Below are 17,936 nucleotides of genomic sequence, written 5' to 3' on the forward strand. Positions count from 1 at the left end.
TTATGTCTATGGTGTTCACAACTGCTGCATGCTCAAATTTCCCACGGAAATCCGCCATGTCGCTCTTATTATAAAACATAATTACAAGCTTAGCGTTGTGAATCGAGACAAGAAAATTAGATAGGGCCTAGTTTTGAAACACTGGCTGGTTATGTACTTGCTCAAAAATTGATTTTGGATAGTTTTTAACCAAAAAAAGTTGCGGACTGCAATTTATTCAAATACTTTGTACATTAAACTGTTATATAGCCTAAAGCAAAAAAAACTATATGTGGAAATATGTATATTGTTAACTTTTAGAAGCAAATGTTGCTTGTTATATCAATTGAATGATTTTACAAATACTTTCAAGCTAATTGCTCAATTTTGTATCTTTAACAATGTTTTAAATCACTTTAAAACAGGGCAGGATATATTAATAACTATTGTTTTATGGTTTACATGCCCAAGAAAAATGTAAACAGCAGTTTGTTTATTTGTTTGTTGTGGCAAACTGACCACAAACTGATTCATTTTGCTTGTGTTGAGAAGCAACTGACTATTAGTAGGCTATATTAAATATGTAATTAATGTTTTTTTGTTTGTTTGTTTTTTGTTTATTTACAGGTCAACAAAAGAAAGATGAGTAACAGGACAGAAGGGACAGCTGACATGGAGGTGAGAAAGTTTGAATGGGTCATTCTTGTTATACCATACATTTAGTTTGTTTTGTAAGTCTGCTTGACCAGATAGCTAAATATGAGATCAGGCCGAAGCAAAGAGAGAGTGCTGTGTCTGGCAGGGTTGTGACTGGGTTCCTATGTGTGTAACATGGCACTGTGGAGTCAGTTGCAGGCTGAGCAGATGGATCCTGTGGATGGTCAGGTCTGGAGAGGGTCAGATGGTCCTGTCCCCTGCCGCCGAGGCCTGTCATGGACAGATGTAGTCTGATCTTCCCCACAGACATGCTGGTAAAGTGCCTTTTGTGTTTAGTATGCAAATAGGTTTACTGAAGATATAGTATATTGATTTCAATATCTGTTTGCGGCATTATAGAAATGGTTTAAAAACAACCCAGTCCAATATGGCAGGCTCTGATGGAGGAATGGCTAATGTCTTTCCTTGCCAATACAACAATGCTTGACTAATGTATATAATCAGATCAGATTTGATTTACAAATATTAGAGATATTTATTTAGCTTACATAATTAGGATTGGCTGACCGTAACTGGAAACTCGTGGCAGAAAGACATGTATCTGACAGAGAGCTATTGTGTTGTTACGCCGTCTCGGCGTGATCAAGACACCCCCTCAGTCTCATTCATCTTCAGTTGATTCTGTTCACTCTCCAGCTTTTGAAGGACGGCTCCAACATGCCAATTAACCCCTCTCTTCCCCCTCAGCTTGTTAGGCTGGATTTGTGCTCCATCAGACCGGTGCTCTCGCCGAGATGTATCAGCCTTCCGAGACATATCTGGAAGCTTATTGATTTTGGCATATTATTTTATGAGTGGGAGTTGGGAGGCTGTAAATGGTGAACAGGCTGTTTCATTGTTTGAGCTGCTAAGCTGCTGTATAATTACATCGGTGACCGTAAAGCCTGCTGCTGACTGGGCCCACAGCTGGGCAAAACACAGCTAGTAAGATAAGTTGGTGCCTTGTGCTCTTTATGAGCCAAGGCCTTGCTGGGACCCCAGAATCACCATCTGTAGGCAGTGAAAGTTTATTTCCTTTTGTGGAATGGGCACGTACAGTCTCCCCGTGACATGATGTATGACAGGCTTCTTAAGCATTTTTAGGGTTTACTGCCTGGCAGCAGTGTTTAAACTGCAGTGTCAGGACAATCTCATGAACATCGCCATGTCTCAACATCAATAACTATTTGAGTGGAGAAAATGATGCTGCAAAGATTTTACTGCCTGTGGGATAAAAGTGCTGTCACACCACTTCTTGCGATGCAGACTCATCAGGGAATTGCAGTATTTTCTTAGCTCAGTGGAAAGGTAAAATCAAATTCCACACAGGGATAGGAAAACATTTGTTGACCAAAACTAAATAGTGATATATAGGCTGTGTTATTCACCTCATATCTGTATTTCTACATCTATGTAATCTATTAACAGAGTGTAACAGTGGCCACCCACTTTTCAAGAAGCCCTGGTTCCGGAAGTATTTTGCCCATTAATTTTTCTCATAAAAAGGTGTTTGTTAAAGAGGTATAGAGTCATGAACCAAACCAAACCAAACCAAACACACACAAATAGTTATTTATATTTAAAGGGTTAGTTCACTCAAAAATTAAATTTCTGTCATTAAGTACTCACCCTCATGTCGTTCCAAACCCGTAAGATCTTCATTCATCTATGGAACACAAATTAAGATATTTTTTGATGAAATCCAAGAGGGTTTTTTAAATTATCCCCAATAGAAAGCAATGTAGTTACCTTCATTCAAGGTCCAGGAAAGGACTGAAGACATCGTTAAAATAGTCAACGTGACTACAGTGGATCAAATGTAATGTTATGAAACGATGAGAATACTTTTTGTGCTCAAAAACAAAGCAAAAATAACTTTATTCAACAAATTCTTCTCTACCCTGTCAGACTCGTATGCAGTTGACATAGTGAATGCAGTTCAGTGCTTCTGTGTTTACGTCCGATTTATTACTCACCCTCATGTCGTTCTACACCCGTAAGACCTTTGTTCATCTTCAGAACACAAATTAAGATACATTTGATGAAATCCGATGGCTCAGTGAGGCCTCTATTGAGAGCAAAGCCACTGAACCTCTAAATATCCATAAAGTTACTAAAAACTTATTTAAATCAGTTCATGTGAGTACAGTGGTTCTACCGTAATATTATAAAGTGACGAGAATAACATAACTTTTCAACAATATCTAGTGATGGCAGATTTCAAAACACTGCTTCAAGGTGCCCTAGAATTAAATATTGAATGTATATTGGCATAGTTGAATAACAAGAGTTCAGTACATGGAAAAGACATACACTGAGTTTCAAACTCCATTGTTTCCTCCTCCTTATATAAATCTCATTTGTTTAAAAGACCTCCGAAGAACATGCGAATCTCAACATAACACCGACTGTTACGTAACAGTCGGGGTGTACGCCCCAATATTTGCATATGCCAGCCCATGATCAAGCCATTAGACAAGGGCAGAATGTCTGGGTCTGTGCACAGCTGAATCATCAGACTAGGTAAGCAAGCAAGAACAACAGCGAAAAATGGCAGATGGAGCAATAATAACTGACATGATCCATGATAACATGATATTTTAAGTGATATTTGTGAATTGTCTTTCTAAATGTTTCGTTAGCATGTTGTTAATGTACTGTTAAATGTGGTTAAAGTTACCATCGTTTCTTACTGTATTCACGGAGACAAGACTGTCATTATTTTCATTTTTTAAACACTTGCAGTCTGTATAATTCATAAACACAACTTCATTCTTTATAAATCTCTCCAACAGTGTGTAATGTTAGCTTTAGCCACGCAGCATAGCCTCAAACTCATTCAGAATCAAATGTAATACATCCAAATAAATACTATACTTTCATGATCCGATGTATGCAAGCAGCATGAATGACGAACATCTTGTAAAGATCCATTTTGAGGGTTATATTAGCTGTGTAAACTGTGTTTATGCTGTTTAAGGCAAGCGCGAGCTCCGGGGGAGGGGGGAGCACGAGAATTTAAAGGGGCCGCAGCATGAATCGGCGCATTTCTAATTATGCTCCAAAATAGGCAGTTAAAAAAATGAATTAAAAAAAATCTATGGGGTATTTTGAGCTGAAACTTCACAGACACATTCAGGGGACACCTTAGACTTATATTACATCTTTTAAGAAGAAGAAGAAGTTCTAGGGCACCTTTCATGAAGCTTCTGAGCTTTACGAATCTTTTGCTTAGATTTAGTGATTCGGATCTCCTATCAAACGGCTAAACTGCTAAAATCACGTGACTTTGGCGCTCCGAACCACTGAATCGATTCGTAAAGCTCTGAAGCAGTGCTTTGAAATCACCCATCACTAGATATTGTTGAAAAGTCATTATTTAGTTTTTTGGTGGCACAAAAAGTATTCTCTTCACTTTATAATATTAAGGTAGAACCACTGTACTCACATGAACTGATTCAAATATGTTTTTAGTACCTTAATGGACCTTGAGAGGTTCAGTGGCTTTGTTCTCAATGGAGGCCTCACTGAGCCATCAGATTTCATCAGAAATATCTTAATTAGTGTTCCGAAGTTGAACGAAGGTCTTACGGGTGTGGAACGACATGAGGGTGAGTAATTAATGACAGAATTTTCATTTTTAGGTGAACTAACCCTTCAAGTATTTTGACTCTGTTACGTTATTACTATATATTATGCACACTCACTGGCCACTTTATAAGGGGCACTGCTCATTAACTCTAATCACATGGCAGCAACTCAATGCTTTTAGGCATGTGTAGACATGATCAAGACAATCTCCTGAAGTTCAAACTGAGCAAGAATGGGCAAGAAAGGTGATTTAAGTGACTTTGAACGTGGCATGGTTGTTGGTGCCAGATGGACAGGTCTGAGTATTTCAGAAACTGCTGATCTACTGGGATTTTCACGCACAACCATTTCTAGGGTTTACAGAGCGGTGCCACTCATGACATCTAAGAACAGAAACTGAGGCTACAATTCGCAGAGGCTCGATTTCTGCTGCAACATTCAGATGGCAGGGCCAGAATTTGGCCTAAACAACATGAACGCATGGATACATCCTGCTTTGTATAGTGGTGTAATGAGCTGCGTCCTCCAGAGGCCGCATTTGAAGGCTGCATACTGTACGTCATCAAGGATGTCTTGTTCAGGAAAAATAAACATAATAAAATTGACTGTTATTCCTAGTGAGGTGTAAAATACTGTATTTTCTTTCTTACTTTGCAATCTAATGGTTACTTTTCTTAAATGAGATCGTCTCGATGACGTATGCAGCCTTCAAATGCGACTTCCAGAGGACGCAGCCTTCGAAATGAGGCGCAAGCGTGGTGTGGGGGATATTTTCTTCACACACTTTAGGCCTCTTAGTACCTATTGAGCATCGTTTAAACGCCACAGCCTACCTGAGTATTGTTGCTGACCATGTCCATGCCTTTATGATCACTTTGTACTCATCTTCTAATGGCTAGTAAAAACAAAATCAAGACTTTGTAAAAGGGCATAATTTAAAGGTTTGTGTGTTGCTGTTAAAATTGAATATCCCTATTGGGATATTCTTTACTTCCGGTATCCAACTTTTGCACTCTATAAATATAAGGAAGTCTTTCGGTTATATTCAGGACATTGACTTGGCTAACATGTGGACCTACAGCAGCAGCTCTATGGCCTGAGCCTATTGTTACTGTTTGACTGTGGAGAAATAACTCAGCCTGGGTCTGCTCGTATTTTATTCATAATTTTATTTATTAATGTTTTTTTTTTTTTTTTTTACTCCCAAAGTGTTTCAAAAACCAAGAGAAAGAAGTAGCAATCTTGCATTGGAAAGGTCATGCTTTAGAATAACAACAGGCATTGGTAAGCAGCAGCACACTGTAACTAACATGCTGTGCTATTTACTTGGCATTTACTTTCAGCGATTTATTCCACACCATGTTTAAATATCAAGTCTCCATTGTTAATATTCATGGTCTTCCACACCTACAGTATGGGATGGTGCCCAGTCTTGTCTAATGAATAACTTAAGACCTATAAATAATGCATTAAGAGTGGCTGCATTACTGTGGGTGCTTCAGGTTTTCCAGGTCTTCTTTGGAGAATAAACCGAATTGAATTTGGAGTTCTTGTGTGGTAGATCGTAGTCACGAGAGGTAATGTTTCTCTGAGCTCTTGCTGCCGTTTGTAATTGGCTTCCCTGCTGTTAACGCAGAGCTAATGACTTCATTTGACTGTGTGCTGTGTATGAATTGCTGTAGGATTAAACAATTTAATCTCTTCGTGGCCTCATTGAGGCCAATTTAAAAAGGCTGTGCTGTTGTGAGAAAATGTTGTGCCGGTGATCACCCAGGAACAACGGGATTACCTTGTATCTTAACCAAAGAATTCTCTCTCTTTTTGTATGTATATATGTATTGAGAGAAATATAAACAAAATATGTTAATATAATGAATATTATAAAATTTCATAAATTATATTTTATATATAAATTAATGTGAATATATTAGTCATTAATGTCTCTCCTTTTTATTAGATTTATTTTATTTCATTTGTACATTTGTACCTGTTCTGTTTGATCAAATAGATATATATAATCTCTGTGCCGACAACGTCCCGTTCCTTTTCATACATCTTAATGTATTTTTTTATGTGTATATGTTGGCCTTACATGTAAATATTTAGTTGACTCACAGTGTACTGACTGTACATTTATATGTGAGGAATGCAGTGGAGGTAACATGATCCCACATACTGCGCTGCCAAATCCTTAAATGAAATGCGTGAGTGTCTTCAATTATTCAGTTACACACAGTCTCCCCATGCACCGTTTAGAAGCATCTCAGGGGTGAAATCACCTACTGCTCACACAACTACACCATCAGAGGATAGCAAGACTCCTGGACTTCCTTCCTTCTTGTCTTATTTTATTATCGCTTATATAAAATGTTATAGTATTTATAAAACATTTGAATTAGCTTTTATTTTTCTGTCTTCAGTTTTCATTTTAATTTTTAAGTTTTAAAGGGTTAGTTCACCCAAAAATGATAATAATGTCATTAATTACTCATTAAAGACCTTTGTTCATCTTTGGAACACAAATTAAGATATTTTTGATGAAATCCAATGGCTCAGTGAGGCCTCCATTGACAACAAAATAATTAACACTTTCAGATGCCCAGAATGGTACTAAAAACATATTTAAAACAGTTCATGTGACTACAGTGGTTCAACCTTAATATTATAAAGTGACAGAATGCTTTTTGTGCGCCCAAAAAACAAAATAGTGGCTTTATTCAACAATATCTAATGATGGGCAATTTCAAAACACTGCTTCGAAGCTTTACGAATCTTTTGTTTTGAGTCAGTTGTTCGGGGCGCCAAAGTCATGTGATTTCAGTAAACAAGGCATTGTTACATCATAAGTGTTTCGAAATTTCAATGGTTCACGTGACTTTGGTAGTTTGATACACGATCAGAACCACTGATTCGAAACAAAAGATTCGTAAAGCTCAGAAGCTTCATGAAGCAGTGTTTTGAAATCACCCATCACTAGATATTGTTGAAAAGTTGTTATTTAGTTTTTTTGGCACACAAAATGTATTCTCATCATTTCATAACATTAAGATTGAACCACTGTAGTTTTTTTTTTTTTTTTAGTTTTAGCAATTTGAGTACTTCAGCTTAAATTTTAATTAACTGCCAAATTTTCATCTAATTATACAGTGCCTATAGAAAGTCATTATGAAAATCTTTACCTTTTGTCACATTACACCCTGGAAAATAAAATAAATTAAGTTTAACTTTTTTGAGCTGTATATACACATTATAACCCTCATCATCAAAGTGAATGAGATACTTGGTTTGGTAAAGTGATCAGACCCTTAAGCCTGGGATACACTGCACGATTTTAGCAATCCTATAAGATCATTACAAATCACAATGGATCCATTGAACTTGGGTACGGCATGCGCAAAGACTGTATGATGATGAATCCTATTGACTGGTAGGCTACGATGCAAGTTTCTATAGAAGAATAAAATGCGCTAGTGGTAAACAAAAAGACCATGTTGAATCACACTTTGGAAGTTGTAGTTTTTATGTGTGCTGAAAAAAAGGAAGCGTCGTGTTGATTTCATGCCGCATTTTTATTGGCTGTTCAGTAGACGTAGGCTGTAACAGCAAACACACTGTGCCTTGATCATGCTGAATTTCTGACAGTGTCAGAAAATTATCGTGGCTATCTTTGGTCATAAGACCGGGGAAACGGCCGTCTTTGAACCTCTCTCACTGTATGATATAGGGATCACAGAAATCGCCACGATTGTTTCACGATGGCAATCTTTCGTCTAGGACAGCCAAAAATCGTGCAGTGTATCCCGGACTATAGAGCATACCATTATAAACTTGCTCAGGTGCAACTAATCAACTTCCAGATAAAACACCAGGCTAATTATTTAACCCACCTGACATCAATCGTAGTGGTTTTGATTACTACAGAATAAAACCAGCGGTTTCTTGAAGCTTCCACTTTCTTAATAGTACATGGTACTTCAAAGAATTCACCATGGTTGGGAAAGTGCTTTCAAAATGCCTCCGGGCTAAAGTTTTAGAAAGGTACAAATTAGAAGGCTACAAAAACATTTTGAAGGTTTTTGCTATCCTGCTATGAGTACTGTTCAAAGCATCATTAAAAAGTGGAATGCGAATGCCACCACCAACACATTGCCTAGATAAGGCCATCCGTCCAAACTGGATGACGGAGCCATGAAGACGTTGATCAGAGAAGCTACCGAGAGGCCAAAGGCAACTTTGAAGGACTTACAAGGCTTTATGGTTGGGACTGGTCGGTCTGTGCATGTGACAACTATCCCACAAGCTTTACACAAAGCTGGCCTGTATGGCAGGGTGGCAAGAAAGAAGCCTTTCCTGAAAAAGTGCCACACTCAGTCTCAATTGTGCTATGCAAAAACACATCTGAAGACTCCATCCATCTGGCAAAAAGTGCTTTGGTCTGAATTGACCTTTTTGGACTGAACTCCAAGCGCAATATTTGGCGAAAAGCAAACACAGCACACCACCCAAAATGTACCATACCTACTGTGAAGCATGTTGGTGGCAGCATTATATTGTGGGGCAGTTTCTCTTTAGCAGGGACTGGGCAATTGGTCAGGATTTAAGGGAAAATCGATGCTGCTAAGTTCATCCAACTTCTTGAGGAAATCATGCGTCCCTGTGCTAGACAGCTGAAGATGGGCATTTCCATCATGAAAATGATCCTAAACATACTGTCAAATGAACAGTGCAATGGCTTAAGGATAGGAAGGTGAATGTCCTTGAGTGGCCAAGTCAGAGCCCTTACTTAAATCCGATCTGTGTGGATGGACTTGAAGAGAGCAGTCCATTGCCACTAACCACAGAATTTGACTGAACTTGAGCAATTCTGCAAGGATGAATGGGCCAATATTCCCCAATCCAGGTGTGCAAAGCTAGTACAGATAATAATAATTGTTTGTTTCATACACCGATATCTCCAGTACCACTAGTTTATATTGTCAGCTTCGTCCTATAGTCTTTTCAGATAATAGAGATGATCTAGGTCCGACTGACCTCAGAGGCCAGAGGCTACTTTTCGGGGACAGTCCGAAGCTCTGTCTTCTGTAGAATATGTCCATAACATCGGCTGAGCAGTGAAAGAGCGTGTCTGGTCCCTTCACCCTGCGGCACTCCTATCTGCTCTGCTGAGCGTTGCCCTTTAACTTTTGATGTGAGGTTTATATGTCTTGGTGCATTGCCGGCTGCAGTGTAAGGAGCTTAGGGTCACTATCTACTCACAGATGTATTGCTTGAATAAATAGGGACTCCGAGGAAAAGCAAAATATAGTCTTCTGACAGTTCCATAATGTAGGCCGGAGTCTGATGGGTTGAGAAATACAATCATGTAGTGCAGTTTATGTTCTGTTTTCCACACTCTTATTGCAGCCCCAGGGAATTTTGACTGAATTTGTTACTCTCAAATATTCATACACTGAAATTTCTAAAAAAAAAAAAAAAAATCAGCTTAATGTTGTTTTAGGCAGGTTCAAAGTGCCAGATCTTTTTGTGAAGCTTTTGAGTTCTAAGACAGATAAAAGGATTTTCTGAAGCATGATAGTCTGTTTCTGCTTGGAGAAGCAAGTTTAGGAATTACTATATTGAAGTATAGGACCTCTGTAAAACATATGCGTTAGTGCTCTGAAGTTGCAGGTTCAGTGATTTTTCTTTTTCTTTCTTTCTTTTGCTCTCCATTTAATTTCCTACTCGCAGTGTTTTGTTGGCTTTTTTTTTTTTAAGTGGTCAAAAACATGCAGAAATGCCACTTGCGACAATTTTTCTTTAGGACAGATGTCACCATGGTGCAAGGGTTTCATTTCCTCTCAAGCCAAAAGCTTTATGCTTGCCCCTGCACTTATGTGTGAAAGCAAGCATGCAGGTGGACTGCTTGATAGATCCCTGCCCAGTGGGGCTGAATGGCCGCTGGGTCTGTGTGTTCTTTGTAGCCCCAACCAAGGCCCCATAGACTGCCTAAGCTGCGGTGACTGGTCAAGCCTCAGTCTGTACTGTCTGACGTGGCCACTCACTGTGACACAGCTCTATGGGAACTACCAAAGGCCACAAAATGCTACTTAAGGATGATGAGGTTGTTTAGATGTGCCGCTGAGCACTTACTGTAGGACATATACAGTGAGGTCTTGAAACCACCATGTTAATGTGTTTTGGTCTTTTATGTCCTATAGTGTACACTTCTGTTCAAATGTTTTTGAAAGAAGTCTCTTAGGGTACGTTTATTCGACACTGATGTACTAAAAACTGAAAAGTTTTTCCTTTGCGCTTTTCGCATATAGGCAACAATGCTGTCAAAATGATCCCCATGCACACGGATTCATGAAAATGACTAAAATCACTGTATTATGCATGCCAGGCCAGTAGTTGGCGATGTCATCTTGTAAAGAAACACTACGCACCTATAGTCTGAACTAACACGGAGACAATAATGTTATCATTTTCAAAAGTTAGCATTTTCAGGTCTCCAAAATGCCCATGTTGTGTAAATGAATGGCCAAAACTTTCCGTTTTTAGTTGAAAACGGTGATTGTGTAAATGTCCCCTTACACTCGCCAAGGCTGCATGTATTTGATCAAAAATACTCAGATCAAAGAATGTTTAATATTCTGAAATATTATTACAATTTAAAATAACTGTTTTCTATATTTTAAAAAGTAATTTATTCCTGTGATGGAAAAGTTTGCAGTCTTCAGTGTCACATGATCCTTCAGAAATCACTCTAATATGATGATTTGGTACTCAAGAAACATTTCTTATTATTATCAAAGTTGAAAACAGATGTGCTACTTCAAATTTTTGTCAAATATTTTTCAGGATTCTGAAGTAAAAAAAAACAACTTTTTATTTTAGACATTTATAAATGTCTTTAACGTCAGTTTTAATTCATTTAAAGGGATAGTTCACCCACAAATGAAAATTTGATGTTTATCTGCATCCAAGGGCATCCAAGATGTAGGTGACTTTGTTTCTTCAGTAGAACACAAATTATGATTTTTAACTCCAACCGTGGTGGTCTGTCAGTCGCATAATGCATGTCAATGGGAACTCCATCTATAAGAGTCAAAAAAACATGCACAGGCAAATCCAAATTAAACCCTGCGGCTCGTGACGACACATTGATGTCCTAAGACACGAAACGATCGGTTTGTGGGAGAAAGTGAACAGTATTTATATCATTTTTTACCTCTAATATACCACTATGTCCAACTGCCTTGAGCATGTGGTTGGTGAGGTCTAAAAAACGCGCTCTGATGCCGGAAGTGATCTCTCACGTGTATATGTCTATGAGTACGAGCGAACACTTCCGGCATCAAAGTGCATTCAGACCTCACCCACACAGCAGGAGACTCCTAGGTGGATCTGCATTCAAGTCGCCAAACCCGCGTGACTGTCACATTCGTTTTGCCGCTGCCCAGGATCCAGGGGCGGACTGGCCATCTGTGTGATCTGGAGAATCACAGAACGGCCGGTACTCCAGGACCTGCCACGCACGCAGTCATCACCTGTTTTTTTCCCCCCACTAATCTGTTTCACACTCCAGTACTGTAGGTGGCAGCAATGCACCTTTAAGTTGGTTGGACGTCAGCTGCACTGGCTGTGGCCGCCAAATAAGGAGAAGAAGAAGTGGAAGAGTAGGAAGAAACCAACAGCAAAGACGTTAGATAGAAGAAGCATAGAAATAGAAATATGCATAACGCGGCCGCGGGTAAAAAACGGAAAGAAAAGGGTGGGGCTGAGAAGGCGAGAGAAAAAAAAATGCGGAATTTAGATACTGAAGCCGCTAAATGTCGCAAAATAACTGACCACATGCAGTAGCTAATATTAAGAAATATTGAAATGTTGAGCTTCCGCGCGCCGACTGCTTTGGGCCGGGCCTAGTCAAAGTCCAGGGCCGTTTTTTAGTCCCAGTCCATCCCTGCCAGGATCAATTTCTGCCTCCGGGCGGCGCCATAAATTCAATCAGCGGATCCTGAGCGGTTTTAATCGTGGATGCGGAGCGGATGCAGCGCGGAGCCACGGCGCGTCCGTTTTGCGATATGTTCCGGAAGCCGCAATACCTCTGCGGCTGATCTGCCGCGGAGTCTTTTTGCTGTGTGGGCACACATTGGATGCTCAAGGCAGTTGGACATAGTGGTGTTTTAGAGGTAAAAAATGATATAAATACTGTTCAGTTTCTCGCACAAACCGATCGTTTCGTGCCTTAGGACATCAATGTGTCGTCACGAGCCGCAGGGTTTAATTTGGATTTGTCTGTGCATGTTTTTTTTTTACTCTTATAGATTGTGTTCCCATTGACATGTATTATATGACTGACAGACCGCAACGGTTTGAGTTAAAAATCATCATTTGTGTTCTACTGAAGTCACCTACATCTTGGATGCCCTGGGGGTAAGCAGATAAACATCAAATTTTCATTTTTGGGTGAACTATCCTTTAATGATTGTTTAAAACCCCCACTGACATTAAACTTTTGAACGGTAGTGTATGTGCAATTTGAGTTTTGCAGATTCATTCACTCTTATGTAAAATGTATTTATGTCCTCAAGAGATTGTATTTTTTTTTTATTTAAAAAATATAAGGTACAGGTACCTTTTATAATTAATGTTTTTATTTAAAAATTTACTTTATATTTTTGAGTCTTTTTGTAGTTTCAATCCAAGCTCAAAACAAAATTATACATTTCATTTATCCAGTATACATATTTAGATAGTAGCCACTGGAATTATTATTTCCATATGTTTTGAATGTGAGTCATTTCATCAGCCTCAGGATTCACAAGCCAATAATAGTTTACAGAATGCAGATGCACTCAGGCTTGTGTCTCATAAACAATGAGAGAGGCCATTTTCTCATGGCATAAAGAAAGAACAAATATTCAACGAATCACACTGTGTATTATAATGCAAAAAACAAGGTCTTGAATTGCAAGGCTGTTTGTATTTGGTTTTGTGGCTTTGCCAGATGGCTTGTGCGGGAAGAATTACCTCATCAAGAACAAGCTTGCAATCGTCTCAGTTAGTGGTATGGACTCTATGTCCTACAAAAATTGAGAAGAGAAATCTCTGCTTTTTGCATGAAATAAACCGAAAGAGTTTGAAGACACACATTTTAAATAATTTAAATATCTCAGCGACTTTCGGCAGAAAGATCTGGTGGTCAGGCTTGATGAGAGCTGATTGCTTGGTGAAATGAAGGCGTCTGAAGATGCTGGGATTGTACAGAACCGTAGTGCATTGACACTTCAAGATCCTGTTCTCAATTATTGTGGCAAGATCAGAAACACAGATTTCATTACGATTGAAGTAGAAAGTACATTATTGCCTTTCTCAGCCCGGGTGATAAAAAGATGATTGAAGTTTTGTTTTTGCAGCATGTCGAGACAAGCTTTGTTGAACAGGAACAAAACTAGATACACTATCTATGCCAGAATAGCTCTTGAGTTATTCTCTAAATAAAGTGATTTACATCTTTTGTAATATATATATATATTAATCTAGGATTTTTAAATATTTACAGTTCAGAAAAAAGGGAATTGTCAAGTATCTCTCATTCCTTTTGCGTTGACTCATCTTTTTCGCAAACAGTGGGAGGTGTTTAAGCTGTATTCAGACCTTGGCCCTGAATGACAGGGTGATTGGCAGGTGATGAGCAGGCAGGAAATGAGGCCCACATCCTATCTGGCTTGGCTCAGTGGCGTAGAAAAGACTCTTATTAAACTCGTTTAAACACTGAACTCTCCAATTTGTTTAGCTATAATCTTGAAAAGCAAGCATTTCTTTTTGAAGGGAAGATATATTGTTTTGTAGCATGAAACAAGTGACCCAGCTATTAAAACTAAATCACACACACACTCACACAAAGTTTCCAAGTTACTCTACCATCAATGAAGCAGATAAACTAGAAAAAAACAAATCTGAGCGTATTTTCTCTGAAGTGGTGTGACTGAGGTCCAGAAATATGGACGACGTCTGAACTGCAAACAGCAGGCGAAGACAATTACTTCTGAGCAGAGAGAACTCACATCTCACACTTGTGTTAAATAAGTCACATGCTGCCCACATTAGTTTGCACATTTGATGAGTAACTTTCTATCCTGATAAAGCTCACAACCACTAGCATGGACATAAAACCCCATTCAACAGCTGCGGCTAAATATAAACCTCCAGACGGCTTTGATGTTCCCCTGAAGCCATCCGGAGCCCATAAAGCCTGACCTCCTCCTTGTCTTCCAGCTGCGTGTGAGGGCACAGAATTGCTTCCCTTTGATGACCTTAATATTTAATTTGCATGCATTATTGTCCAAAGTGGACATTAGTGTGGGTGTGTTTGACTTCTGTTCTTGAATTCATTTAGATAAATGCAAAATGTTGTTGCTTGTGATTTATAGCAGGAGGTGAAATATTAATTAATACGTCTAGAATTTTAAATAGTTTTCATTATATGTAACCCAGAAAGCAGTTTCAGAGCCACCTATCGACTTACAGGTGGTTTTCATTTTTTCAGCACATACCCGAAGAACTTGCTATAGCAAATTATATAAATGAAATACTACTTGATAAATCTTTTATATGAATAGAACATGCAAAAAAATCTTAGTGCTCCAATTTATCTTGTAGTTCTGACAGAATTATTTAGATAATTTTATATGGTAAATCTTATGTTGTTGTGAGTCGTATGTTATTATACTATGTCTATCTTTCAGTAATGCTGAATAGCTGTGAACCAGTTCTATACAGTTTCACTGTATCTGAATATTACTACTGCCCTACTATATACTGTTGTACACTCTTAGAAGTGAAGTATGTAAGATGTTTTATGTTAAAATGAATTCTCTTAACCCAGTTTAATGCCATTCATGGGTTTATCTCCCCCAAAAGGGTAAACATTGAGCCTCCCAGGTACCTTCAAAACATTGAGAGCCATCCGCTCAGATCTGTCAATCTCTTTCCAGCTCAGCCTATCTACCTTTTTTCTGAACGTGGAAGTCTCGCCCGACTCACAGTGGAATTATCCTTTACAATGTCCTCAATATGAAAAGAGTGCACATATACCTTTTATGAAGAGTATTTTACATGCTCATTTTCCCTTGTCAGTCTTTGGCATAAAATGCAAGGCATATGGCAATGTATTTGGACATTCTTTTCAGATTTGCTGGTGCTCAAAACACACATACTTTCCAGGAATTTCTTCAGTTTATTGCTGTTGTTGTGGCAGTCAATAACAGCACAGCTTAACCCAGCGCTCATTTTAATTTTTTAGTCGCTTTCAAAAAAGTTTCTGTTTAATTAATTCAGTCTCTCTTTTAACCCCGTTTTAACAATGGGTTCCTATGGAGACCGGACAGGACAGCATCCGAACAAAAGTTAGAATCGATCATGGCGGCGCTCATCGTTTGTTCATGAAAAAGGTGAATAGTGAGAATTTGGGGAGTGGCTACTGTAGCAGGCGGAGCCAAAGGGTGTTTACCACTTTGGGACTATAGGTGCGTTCATGCGGCCTCGTAATTCCTGTAGTTACAAGATTCTAGTTTGTAAAAAGCGTTCACGTCCTTGTAGAGCTCGTAATTACAGCTTGTAAGCTGAGAGTTTTCTGAAAGCTCCCAGATGTACCACGTGGCCGCTGTACCACCTGACCGCTGTAGATTGATTTATTAGGCGTTGATAGTGGTGCCATGGAAACGCATAATTCCCAGTATGAGGACCAAAAGGACGTGAACAGCTCCGAATATAACGTCACGTGTTGTCATTTCAAGATTCCGGTAAATACGAGGTGACGTGAATGCAGCTTATGACTGACATGTTACATAAGAAAATTCCAGTTTATAATGTTTTACAAAACTGCTCTGAATCACAGGTTGAAGATCCAAATGCAGCTTTTATTTAGGGTAATCCACAGTCATATTCCATAAACAGACACAGAGTCAAAAACACAGGAAATCAATCCAAACATAAAACAAGGTCCAAGAAACACAGGTAAACAAGGTAATCCAAAGAATAGGCAAAAGATCAAAACCATGAAACCGGGAACCAAAAAGAAGAACGGTTGCAGCACAAACAAGACTTTGCAACGAATGAGTGGAAACACAAGGCTTATAAAGGCAGAGCTAAACAAGGTACAGTAATAAAAAACACACAGCTGAACATAATCAAACATAATGAGTCAGGCAATTAGTACTGGGAATCATGAGGTAGTAGCAAAGGAGAAGGAAGGAGTGCCCTCTGGTGGCGATCTGGGCACTCCTGCTGGTGGATGTGACATATGTTTACTTTGATGTGTCCAGTGTAGACAGCCTCAAACAGTTGTGGTGTCAAAAAATATGCCTGAAAAAAAGCGAGATGCTTGTTTTCGCTTTAGACAGTGTTTTCGACTCAATTGCTTACTCATAGCAACACAGCTAAAAGTATTCCTAATATGTTGGATTTTTTATTGGAAGTAGCCTACTTTTACTTGTTGAGACATGCCTTCACAGGCACTTGTAAGAGTTGTATTTGTGACGTTTGCGCAATGCGATGCGCAAAAGGGACATTTGCAAGTGTAACATAAGGGAGTCCACTGGAGGCGAGCGTAGGTAGAACCCAAGTGCAGTTTTAATAATATAAATCCATAACATGAACAACAAAACAGACTTGACATGGCTTGACTTGACTTGACTTGACCATAGACATAAATCCTGACACTCACCAAACAGCGGGTTACATAAGACAAAGCTAGACCAGAATACAATGGAAGCATAACCTGATATTGCTGAGTTCAACATGTTCCTGGGTCAACATTTTTGTTGATCCTGGAACAACATTCAAATCAACCAATCAGATTTGAGGGACAAGTTTACAGATTATGTCAAGTTTAGGCTTAAAATCATGAATTCAGTGTCTACATCAGTGGTATTCATCTATCATTTCCCTCTGATTTTTGGGATAACTTATGGGTAGGGGTAGGAATAGGGATAAGACTAAATTTTCAGACTAGAATGTTGTTCCAGGATCAACAAAATATGTTGACCCAGGAACGCATCTAACTCAGCAATATCAGGACGTGCACAATGGAACATGAGGGCTATTTATATAGGGAGACTAATGACAAAACAAGGAACACCTGTGAACAATGAAGACAGAGGACCAATGGGAAGACAGAACTGAAATCACATGACAATGACAACCAATCAGAACATGACACGTGAGACAGGGGAAGCACATGACATGAACACATGAGGGCAATGGAATCACATGATACAAAACACATGGCAAAACAAAGCATAACTATGAAAACAAACCAAAAACCGTAAACACGAAACAATACCAAAACAAGACATGACATGACATGACATGACAGCAAGGTTGTTTGCTTTATTTTTGTAATTCCGCTAGTCGCTATTATAGCAGAAACTACACGCTTCACCTTTAAAAAGTAAAGGTTCTTAATTAGCATCTATGGTTCCATGAAGAACATCAAAGAAACCTTTTCAAAAGGTTCTTTATAGTGGAAAAAGGTTCTTTAATTTTTAAAAAAAAATGTTCTTCCAACTAAGAAAAAAGAACATTGCAGGTTGTCATCTCATAATTACAGTAATTACAACATGGCATAAATGAAGCATAAGACCATCTCTGGTGAAGTGACACAACTGTCATAAGATACATTACAA

The 17,936-nt window shown here is 38.7% G+C and overlaps 1 protein-coding gene across 1 annotated transcript in view; it reads left to right on the forward strand.

Moving 5' to 3' along the window:
* The first annotated feature begins 605 nt into the window (after window positions 1–605).
* sez6b (seizure related 6 homolog b) overlaps window positions 606–17,936 on the forward strand; it is a 257,748-nt gene continuing 240,417 nt past the window's right edge. The window contains exon 1 of the mRNA XM_048159931.1: window positions 606–950. The gene's annotated coding sequence lies outside the window, so the exon portion shown is untranslated. The remainder of the gene's footprint in view (window positions 951–17,936) is intronic.

This window comes from Megalobrama amblycephala, linkage group LG16 (genome assembly GCF_018812025.1).
Source record: "Megalobrama amblycephala isolate DHTTF-2021 linkage group LG16, ASM1881202v1, whole genome shotgun sequence".
Taxonomy (NCBI): domain Eukaryota; kingdom Metazoa; phylum Chordata; class Actinopteri; order Cypriniformes; family Xenocyprididae; genus Megalobrama; species Megalobrama amblycephala.